Genomic DNA, 11,463 nt, shown 5'->3' with positions numbered 1-11,463 from the left:
TTCTATGATTCCAAAAGAAAACATAATGTTCAAATAAAGCATGTTAAAACTTTCAGTGTCTCTTGTAAACCCTGAAAATGTGAAAACAAAGTTATAAGTTCTTTTTTTTTTACATGTCCCTCTGTGGTCTATTCTCCACAAAATATCCAGAAATGTCCTTTTAAAATTTAAATATTACAACACCTATGCTCCAAACCCTCCAAAGACTTGTCAGAATCTATAGATAAGAATTCAAATTTTAAACCATAATTAAAAAAAAAATAGATATATAAGACTACAATTCAGAGTCAGGTAACACCTGGTTGAATCACTGCGCTTCTCAAGGATTTCTCATGGCAGAAAAGCGAAATTCAACTCACCGATTCCGCACACGCTTTAATGGAGAACAGGTAGGAGCACTAAGAGATGTATTTGAAAGGACCAGGTACCCACACTGGTTCCTCATAAGAACACTTGCTTCAACTACTCATCTTGATGAGTCAGTTATAAAGACTTGGTTTAAAAACCAACGTGTCAAAAGGAGGAGGGAGGAGAATCAGACTCGGCAAAATCTGTCACCAGGAGACCCACATCACGTTGTTTCAGTGAAGGAGGAAGAGATGCCCTTACCGGGCACTTCAGGAAGCACTCATCCCACGAGTCTCAACCTTTCAGATGTTTCTCATCATGAGCTACCTAAGCTTTCTTGTGTTGAGCAGTGTGAAGGGGCTGCTGTGGCTCCATGCCCTTCATCCTGCAATTTCCTGACTGATCATCTCCAACAGATAAGTCCCAGAGACCCTGATCCTCCTTGGGCCTCCATTCCTTATGACATGGATCAACTTATACAGCTATACGACTTACCTGGGGATGATGACCCCAGCAGTCTGGATCAGTACCTCTTCCCGGAGTGCTCCAGCTGGGGAACTGTGGCCGGCACTGATCACCATTGTGATGACGAACACAGCTACAATGCTGAGAAAGTTCTGTGATCCGAATATTTTTTTAAATGGCTTTATTTATTTAAAAAAATAAAAAAATAAATAAAACATGTGATCTTATCTACTGCTTTGTTCTCAATTTCTTCAGCATATCTGCATCAGTGCACTGAAGCCACACTGGCCCCTCACTGCTTCTCAAGCATGCCACTTTGCACTTTGCACTTCAGCTATTGAGAAAGCTCTATCCTTAAGAATTCTCATATCTTACCCACTCCTTGTTGTGTAGATTTTTACCCTGAAAGCACTTCCTCAGACACCTGCCCTTATCACTCTACATAAATACCAGTTCCCCTCCTACCCATTGCTTTCTGTATGATTATCTGCTTTTTTTTCCCCTGTACTTGTTTGTTACTAACTAACTGCCATATTATTTATATGATGTCTATGTCTTCCACTAGAATATATACTTCAAAAAAGAGGAAGATTATTTTATTTACTTTTGCATTCTCAGTGCTAGCTAGGAAAAGCGACTAGAATGCAGTGAGAAATTAAGTAAATGACCCTCCTGTACTCAATATCTCATTCCACCCTTTATATGTAAGTTTTGTCATATGATTTTTCAGTCTCTCTCTAGAGGTGGAACATACTTTCCCTCCCCACTGATATTGAGTGTAACTCTGTGACTGGTTTTTGCCAGTGAAATGTAGATGGAAGTGGCAGTGTGTCAAGTCTATATCTTGTCAAGCCATGCTGTGTTCTCTCCCCATCAAACTCACATGCACTTGTACTGTGCACTTCCATTTCTGGAGGGAGAATATGTTCTTGCTGGGTCTAGAAAGGTTGTGTTTAGTCACTTAGTCATGTCTGACTCTTTGCGACCCCAATGGACTGTAGCCCTCCAGGCTCCTCTGTCCATGGGGATTCTCCAGGCAAGAATACTGGAGTGGGTTGTAGAGATGCATAAAACACACCTAGATGCAACTTGCAACTTACAGATAAGACCCAAAGTGCCCAGTCAAAAATAAGTCAATCCCCAGATGACCGCAAATGTACCAACAAAATAAATTATTACTGTTTTAAGTATTGAGCTTGGGAGACATTTCTTATGGAGTATTACTGTGACACTAACTGAATAAAACAATAATCAGTAAATATTTTATTGCCAAAAAATCAAGTTTTCAAGATATTCTTAAAGCTTAATAATCTTTTCTATTTTATTACTTTATTTTACATAGTTTAACAAATTCATCAAATATACAACTTGAAGAGAGCTAAGCAAACATAATATAAATGATATCTGCTAATATAAATGAAGTAATTATAAGTTTACAAGTATTTTTTAATTTCATAATTTATGGATAAGCTCAGTTCAGTTCAGTTCAGTCGCTCAGTTGTGTCTGACTCTCTGCTACCCCATGAATCACAGCACGCCAGGCCTCCCTGTCCATCACCAACCCCCGGAGTACACTCAAATTCATATCCAAAGAGTCGGTGATGCCATCCAGCCATCTCATTCTCCGTCGTCCCCTTCTCCTCCAGCCCCCAACCTTTCCCAGCATCAGAGTCTTTTCCAGTGAGTCAACTCGTCACATGAGGTGGCCAAAGTATTGCAGTTTCAGCTTTAGCATCAGTCCCTCCAATGAACATCCAGGATTGATCTCCTTTAGAATGGACTGGTTGGATCTCCTTGCAGTATAAGGGACTCTCAAGAGTCTTCTCCAACACCACAGTTCAAAAGCATCGATTCTTCGGCGGTCAGCTTTCTTCACAGTCCAACTCTCACATCCATACATGACCACGGGAAAAACCATAGCCTTGACTAGACGGACCTTGGTTGGCAAAGTACTATCTCTGCTTTTTAATATACTATCAAGGTTGGTCATAACTTTCCTTCCAAGGAGCAAGCGTCTTTTAATTTCCTGGCTGCAATCAGCATCTGCAGTGATTTTGGAGCCCAAAAAAATAAAGTCTGACACTGTTTCCACTGTTTTTCCATCTATTTCCCATGAAGTGATGGGACCAGATGCCATGATCTTTGTTTTCTGAATGTTGAGCTTCAAGCCAACCTTTTCACTCTCCTCTTTCACTTTCATCAAGAGGCTTTTGAGTTCCTCTTCACTTTCTGCCATAAGGGTGGTGTCATCTGCATATCTGAGGTTATTGATATTTCTCCCGGCAATCTTGATTCCAGCTTGTGCTTCTTCCAGCCCAGCGATCCTCATGATGTACTCTGCATAGAAGTTAAATAAGCAAGGTGACAATATACAACCTTGACGTACCCCTTTTCCTATTTGGAACCAGTCTGTTGTTCCATGTCCAGTTCTAACTGTTGCTTCCTGACCAGCATACAGGTTTCTCAAGAGGCAGGTCAGGTGGTCTGGGATTCCCATCTCTTTCAGAATGTTCCACAGTTTATTGAGATCCACACAGTCAAAGGCTTTGGCATAGTCAATAAAGCAGTAATAGATGTTTTTCTGAAACTCTCTTGCTTTCTCCATGATCCAGCGGATGTTTGCAATTTGATCTCTGGTGCCTCTGCCTTTTCTAAAACCTGCTTGAACATCTGGGAGTTCACGGTTTACATACTGCTGAAGCCTGGCTTGGAGAATTTTGAGCATGACTTTACTAGCGTGTGAGATGAGTGCAATTGTGCGGTAGTTTGAGCATTCTTTGGCATTGCCTTTCTTTGGGATTGGAATGAAGACTGACCTCTTCCAGTCCTGTGGCCACTGCTGAGTTTTCCAAATCTGCTGGCATATTGAGTGCAGCACTTTCACAGCATCATCTTTCAAGACTTGAAATAGCTCAACTGGAATTCCATCACCTCCACTAGCTTTGTTCGTAGTGATGCTTTCTAAGGCCCACTTGACTTCACATTCCAAGATGTCTGGCTCTAGGTCAGTGATCAAGTTATCGTGATTATCTTGGTTGTGAAGATCTTTTTTGTACAGTTCTTCTGTGTATTCCTGCCACCTCTTCTTAACATCTTCTGCTTCTGTTAAGTCCATACCATTTCTTTCCTTTATCGAGCCCATCTTTGCATGAAATGTTCCCTTGGAGTCTCTAATTTTCTTGAAGATGTCTCTTGTTTTTCCTATTCTGTTGTTTTCCTCTATTTCTTTGCATTGATCACTGAGGAAGTCTTTCTTATCTCTCCTTGCTATTCTTTGGAACTCTGCATTCAGATGCTTATATCTTTCCTTAATACCTCTAAAAACGGAAGCATAGATAATTATATTTTATTTATGGATAGAAATGCTTGTGTTGGCATTGTGCATTTGGAGCAGTGATATCCTGTACAAAGAAGATGGTTCACAACAGTGAGGGTTTACTGGGTAAGGATGAGAAAGCTGTTCAAAGTGAAGAACTCCATCATAGTGGCTCTCAAAATACAGTGTACATTTGGGCCATCAAGGGGCTTTCCTTGTAGCTCTTCTGCTAAATAATCCATCTGCAATGCAGGAGACCTGGGTTCAATCCCTTTGTTGGGAAGATCCCTTGAAGAAGGGAAAGGCTACCCACTCCAGTAATCTGGCCTGGAGAATTCCATTGACTGTCTAGTCCATGGGGTCCCAAAGAGTCGGACATGACTGAGCAACTTTCACTCACTCACTCAGGGTCATCAAGAGGGCTTCTATAAAGCAAAAGTTGCTTGGACCCAATCACTGACTTCATTTTTTATTAATTTTTATTTGAGTATAATTGCCAATAAACCAAGTTTTCAAGATATTCTTAAGGATTGATAATCTTTTCTGTCTTACTGTTATAGTGTTCCTGGTTGATGCTAATTAAATACGACTTGCTTGAGAACAGTATTTTGACAGTCACTGATTGCTGAGGTCTGCTCATTGAAAGACAAGTAGAAAAGCCTAACAATCATTTTCTGCTGGATGTAAAAATGAAATTAATGGTAGTTTTATATTTTGAGGTTCATATGTATCACTTCAGTTCAGTTCAGTCGCTCAGTCGTGTCCGACTCTTTGCGACCCCATGAATCACAGCACGCCAGGCCTCCCTGTCCATCACCAACTCCCAGAGTTCACTCAAACTCATGTCCATCGAGTCAGTGATGCCATCCAGCCATATGTATATGTATGTATAAATACACAATATATATAATACATATATACACATACATATAAATCTTAAAATATAAGACTACTATTAATTTTGAGAGAGAAAGAGTTTCCCAGGAGGCTCAGCAGCAAAGAATCTGCCTGCCAATGCAGGAGACAGGGGTTTGATCCCTGAGTGGGGAAGATACTATGGAGAAGGAAATGGCAATCACTCCAGTATTCTTGCCTGGGAAATCCCATGGACAGAGGAGCTTGGTGGGCTATAGTCCATGAGGTAATAAAAGAGTCAGACCTGACAGCGACTAAGCAAAAACAACAACATTAAAACCTTCTTTATATTTTCTGCTTCTTTCTTTTCATGAATTGTTGTTACTGGATCACTCAGTCAGTGAAAGTTTTCAACAAGCCAGTTTTGCCCTGTTAAGTTCCTGAAGTAAGCTGTCTTACTGACAGGAAATTAATGCATAGGGTCTCTTCAAAGAAAGAAGGATGAAGTAGTAAAGATTTAAGTTAAAAATTCAGTTCAGTTCAGTTCAGTTCAGTCACTCAGTCGTGTCCGACTCTTTGCGACCCCATGAATCACAGCATGCCAGGCCTCCCTGTCCATCACCAACTCCTGGAGTTCGCTCAAACTCACGTCCATCGAGTTGGTGATGCCATCAAGCCATCTCATTCCCTGTCATCCCCTTCTCTTCCCGCCCCCAATCCCTCCCAGGATCAGAGGCTTTTCCAGTGAGTCAACTCATCGCATGAGGTGGCCAGAGTATTGGAGTTTCAGCTTTAGCGTCAGTCCTTCCAATGAACACCCAGGACTGATCTCCTACACAGTGAAAATAGAAGCAGTACTACAAAGTCCAGGCCTGACCTAAGAAATATCTTATATATGAAGACTTCAAGCTACCTTGTTTGCATAGCTCTGTCAATATGATATTACAGCAGAAGACTCCCGTATCATTTGGTTTTGTGCTCGAAAGGAGCAAATGCCACTGTAGGATCTGTGAGTAGTGCATATTAAGTCACTTCAGTCATATCCTAGTCTGTGCGGCCCTATGGACTGCAGCTTGCCAGCCTCCTCTGTCCATGGAATTCTCCAGACAATAATACTGGAGTGGGTTGTTGTGCCTTCCTCCAGGGAATCTTCCCAACCCAGGAACTGAACCCTTGTCTGCTATGTCTAATCTGCATTGGCAGGTGGGTTCTCTTCACTAGGGCCACCTGAGAAGCCCTTTGTGAGTAGTACAAAGTTAAATACTACCCTGCTGTGTGCTACGTATTGAAAAATTAATGGGATTTTATACTCATTTATATTTTAACATCAAAACAGGAAAGGTTAATTTCTTCAAAGAAGCGAAGCTAGTCTGGGAGTAGGATGAAAATTGATACAGGGAATTCCTGATCAAAATTGAGAAATCCAGAGTAAAATTCCAGACCAAATAATCTTTTATATTATACGTAATAATGATTTGCCTTAGAGCAACTGTGTGTTAGAAAGCCCAAGAGTTTATAAAAGAACTCACAAGTTAGTGAAAGTTGTAAACATACAGAAATATAATTGTATCAAAAGGTCATTGTAACACCATAGTAGTACCTTGGGTGGAGGGTAAAACTAATGTGAGGAAAGAAAAGCTTTGAAGAATCTTTATTTACTGGAGATGAGTCTTTCATGTGGGGATGAAAAGTAGGAAAAGAGAGTCCTGGTCCAGGGTCCAACATGCAGAAAAACACAAACAAATGAGATAGAATGGTATGTTTATAAAATAGTAGTTCAGTTTGTTGTAAAAACTTTTAAATATAAATTACACACATTTGAAAAACAAGATAAAAATTCATTGATTATTCATTGCCTGTAAGAAATTAAAAGATGCTTACTCCTTGGAAGGAAAGTTATGACCAACCTAGATAGTATATTAAAAAGCAGAGACATTACTTTGGCAACCAAGGTCCATCTAGTCAAGGCTATGGTTTTTCCCGTGGTCATGTATGGATGTGAGAGTTGGACTGTGAAGAAAGCTGATCGCCAAAGAATTGATGCTTTTGAACTGTGGTGCTGGAGAAGACTCTTGAGAGTCCCTTGGACTGCAAGGAGGTCCAACCAGTCCATTCTAAAGAGATCAATCCTGGGTGTTCATTGGAGGGACTGATGCTAAAGCTGAAACTGCAATACTTTGGCCACCTCATGCTACGAGTTGACTCACTGGAAAAGACTCTGATGCTGGGAAAGGTTGGGGGCGGGAGGAGAAGGGGACGACAGAGAATGAGATGGCTGGATGGCATCACCGACTTGATGGACATGAGTTTGAGTGAACTCTGGGAGTTGGTGATGGACAGGGAGGCCTGGCATGCTGTGATTCATGGGGTCGCAGAGAGTCAGACACGACTGAGCGACTAAACTGAACTGAACTGAAGAAGATAGATTCAAGAAATTCACAGGAGGAAGAGAAGACTTGTTTTTTCTGCTCTCTCTAGGCTTTCATAAATTTCACGTTTTCCTCAACTGAGCTCAATGCCCAGTGCAGAAGAAGATAACCACTGCTAACCTATCATGTCCCTTTGTCTTTATCACCTCCACAGCAACTGACTCAGAGGATTTCTTCCTGGAGGGCATACCTAAGATTTCTCCAATGAGTTGTTTTGATTTACATATACATGTCCTTCCCAAAGTAATTTCAACATAGCTATATATGAGGCAAAAAATAGTTTTTTTTTTTAAATTAGCTACTTTAAGTCCTTTTGGATCCTAGTTCCTGGACAAGTAGATTAGTCTCATCTTCCTGATATATAAACTGAAACTACTGGAGTTTTTCTACCTAAGATAGTGTTGAGTTTAAGAAGTTTTTTTTCTTTTTTTTTTTTTTTTACTAATTCAGAAATAGAAAAAACTGGTTTTAAATTATGTCACAACATTTTATTTTCATTAATTTATTGTATACACATTGAAAGTATCCTTTTAGCCTGGAATGTTATCCATATCACACTTAGATATACAAAAAAAAAAAGAAAGAAAAAATTCTTGGAAAATAGAAGCAAAATAAATTACCTCATTTCTTTCTAAAATTTGTTAGCATTTAAAGTTTTATTCTGAAATAGTCTTCTGTTCATAGACATCAATATTCTTACTTACCCACACAATGTCATCTTTTGTTTAATCAACATCACTGGAGATACAACATTGTTAAATAAAATGTAACTCTTCTTTTTAATGGCACTGGTATCTCAAATTGCCTTTAAAATTATGTAAAGCTAACCTATCCTTGACTGTACATTTAGGTCTGCTAATAATTCATTTTATAATCCTCAGAGTGGTCATGAAAGTGCTTTAAGGGGTTCTGAAATCACTCAACCAATATTCCCCAAAAAGTGTCAGCTAGAATAATGATCAGGTATTAAGGGATTAGGAATGAAGTACTTTTGGTAAAGGCATCAGACTATATCCTCTGACATTGCACATTAGACATTGCACATTAAACATTGCCATGTTATAGGATTTCATAAGTCCTAAGGTAAAGAAAAAGCAAATTTCTTTTAAACATACATTTCTCAAATTTATTTGCCCAAAATCCCTTGTTTGGGGTTGTGATGTGTATGTTGCCTTTGAATATTTATATGAACACTTAATAAAGCCAGGGCCTTAAGAAGTCTGAAAATGTCTCATGTACATGGCAGGGCCATGATCCAAAAGTTGCTCTCCATCATCATATTTAAACTTAAAAAAAAAATCTGGTGTTCCATATTCTTGAGAATCTGGATGAACACAATTTTTCAGTGGCAGAGATGAAAAAGCACAGGTTAATTGCTAACATCACTCTTGATGTCCCAGGCAGTGTCTGCAAACCTGGAGTCCCAGGTACAAGCAGCAGAGGAATTCAGACCCAACAAATATTTTCTAACTCTTTAAATACCATTCATGTTACAATTAGCATAGATAGGAGAAAAATAAATCCTATTTGAAGATTTGAAGTTGCTTCACCAGGAAAAACTTGTTCTGCATTCACAGGTTGTTAAATAATTTGTTATAAAAGTTTCATACTATTGGAGCAGGATAGTATAATATATGCAGACACACGGATTTAGGCATCTTTCAAGTCCTTGGCCTTCAACTTACTCACTATACTTGACATTAAACACAGTAGCAAAACCTTTGAGCTTTAATTTTCTCATCTATGTTGTTGTTTAGTCCCTAAGTCATGTCTACCTCTTTGTGACCCCAAAGACTGCAGCATGCCAGGGTTCCCTGTCTGTCACTGTCTCTCAGAGTTTGCTCAAACTCATGTCCATTGGGTTTCTGATGCCATCCAACCATCTCACCCTCTGTAACCCCCTTTTCCTCCTGCCCTCAATCTTTCCCAGCATCAGGGTCTTGTCCAATGAGACGGCTCTTTGCATCAAGTGGCCAAAGCATTGGAGCTTCAGCATCAGACCTTTCAACCAATATTCAGGGTTGATTTCCTTTAGTATTGACAGATTTGGGGTCAAATATAATACCCACTATTTAAGGGAAAAGATTAAATTGCTAAATTCATATAAAATGCTTAAGATCAAGTTGCTAGATGGTTTGGTTTCTGGTTAGAGCTCTCTTCCTAGCTTGTACATGGCTGCCTTCCCTCTGTGTCCTCACATGACAGAAAGAGAAATCTTTGATGTCTCTTCCTTTTCTTTTAAGGGCAATAGCCCTGACAGATTAAGGCCTCACCCTTAAGATCTCATTTAACCTTTGCTACTTCCTTATTGGCCATGTCTCAAAATAGAGTCACATTGGGGATCAGGTCTTTAACATGTAAATCTGGGGTGGAGGAAGGACACAATTCAGTTCACAGCAAATGTTATTGATATTCTTTTACTTTGTATACATTTTAAAAAATTATGTTTATTAGTGAAAGTACTTAAAATTCTGATAGCCAGAATAATATGATTTCCACAGCCTAAACATAGAACATGCAAATGTACAACCTCAGGTGAAAGCAGTCACTTTACATATGTGACTAAGTTTAAGGACCTTGAGATAGAAATATTGTTATAGATTTATCCAAGTAGGATCAATGTAATAATTTAAATCCTTGAAAGTTCAGAAAATTTTCTGAAAGTAGTCAGAGAGAGATGGGATCACAGAATAATGGTCAAAGGGTTGCCCCTTTGTGAGATTTAAAGAGAGAAGAAGACAGCCAAAGCTAAGCAATCTGGGAGACCTTTAATTGCAGCCTCCTCCAAGACTCTAACATACAGAGAAGTGTCTATAGAGGAGTCTTCCAGTCAACATAATCTACAAAGAGCATACTTTTATTCTTCAAGGTCTCCATTTATTTTCCTGTGTTGCCTCAATAACATTGGGGCAATGAGATATTATAGCATTTGTGTTTTTCCTCCAAATTTGGTATCTTGGAAGATACAAACCAAGAATGAAAAAGATATTATCTTCTATGAAAAAGGATAAAGAGAGTATTGGTTATCATTTAAAATATAGTGTTATAAAAAATACTATAATATTTTAAATTATGGAACAACTTTGATTTTACTCCTGTATCATGAGAAATCTAAAATCTATAAGACATTGAGTTTGATTGAGTTTGATTATCCTAAATACAGGGCTAAAATAAAAACAAAACCACACTCTCACATAAAATAAATAGCAATGACAATAAAAGCTATCAAAATCAACATCACAAAACAAAAATTTAAATAATTAAAGCTAAGAGAATATTTTTATTTTGGGTCAACAAATTTCATAAGTTCAACTATATACCAAATTCATGTAAAAAAATTATTTCAGCCTCTTGGTAAAGATTGCTTCCCAAAATAAAAAAAGTTGTATGGGAGAAATTAAATAACTTTGATTTGCTTAATTCTCACCAGAAACCATGATTTCAATGCAATATAATTTTTTTTGAAAAGTTATCAAATGCACAATATGATGTATAATGACTTCTTATAGATGCTTTATTTCCCTGCAATTCAAGATTGATTAATTAGTCAGAATTACTGATGACGTGTACAAAAGAAAAACACACAAAAAATCTAAAGTTTGAATTGATTATGTAAAAATATTCCTTTCTTTGTGCACTATGCACTGTGCACTGAAAGTATAGACATGAAGACTTTCCATATACCAATATATGACTTTTTAAAAATTTTGGCTGACAATATTTACCTTATTAAAAAAAATCCACGTTTCTAGTCTCTTCACTTGACAATGATTCCATCTCTAATTCTGCAATAATGGAAGTATTGCTTTTCATAAATATTACTGTATACACGATTATGTGATACAAATTATTTTCACTAGTCAAATTTAATTATGCATGCTCTAAGTTCTTTTTAAACTGCTTAAGATAATGACAGTGATGTACATTGAATAAAAATGATATTCATTAGATACGGAATGAGATAATTTCATGAAAAATGTATCATTCATATTTAATAGGATCAATTTAGTAACAGCATTTTACTCATGAAAGGGACACAGAAGACAAAGA

The 11,463-nt window shown here is 38.1% G+C and overlaps 1 pseudogene; it reads left to right on the top strand.

Moving 5' to 3' along the window:
* Positions 1-332: 332 nt before the first annotated feature.
* Positions 333-971, top strand: LOC129548368 (paired-like homeodomain transcription factor LEUTX pseudogene; annotated as a pseudogene).
* Positions 972-11,463: the final 10,492 nt, after the last annotated feature.

The sequence above is a fragment of the Moschus berezovskii genome, chromosome 25, assembly GCF_049115385.1.
Source record: "Moschus berezovskii isolate FMDL1 chromosome 25, NW_MosBer_1.0, whole genome shotgun sequence".
Classification (NCBI taxonomy): domain Eukaryota; kingdom Metazoa; phylum Chordata; class Mammalia; order Artiodactyla; family Moschidae; genus Moschus; species Moschus berezovskii.
The sequence above is the reverse complement of the archived record's forward strand: the minus strand, read 5'-3'. Positions and strand labels throughout refer to the sequence as shown.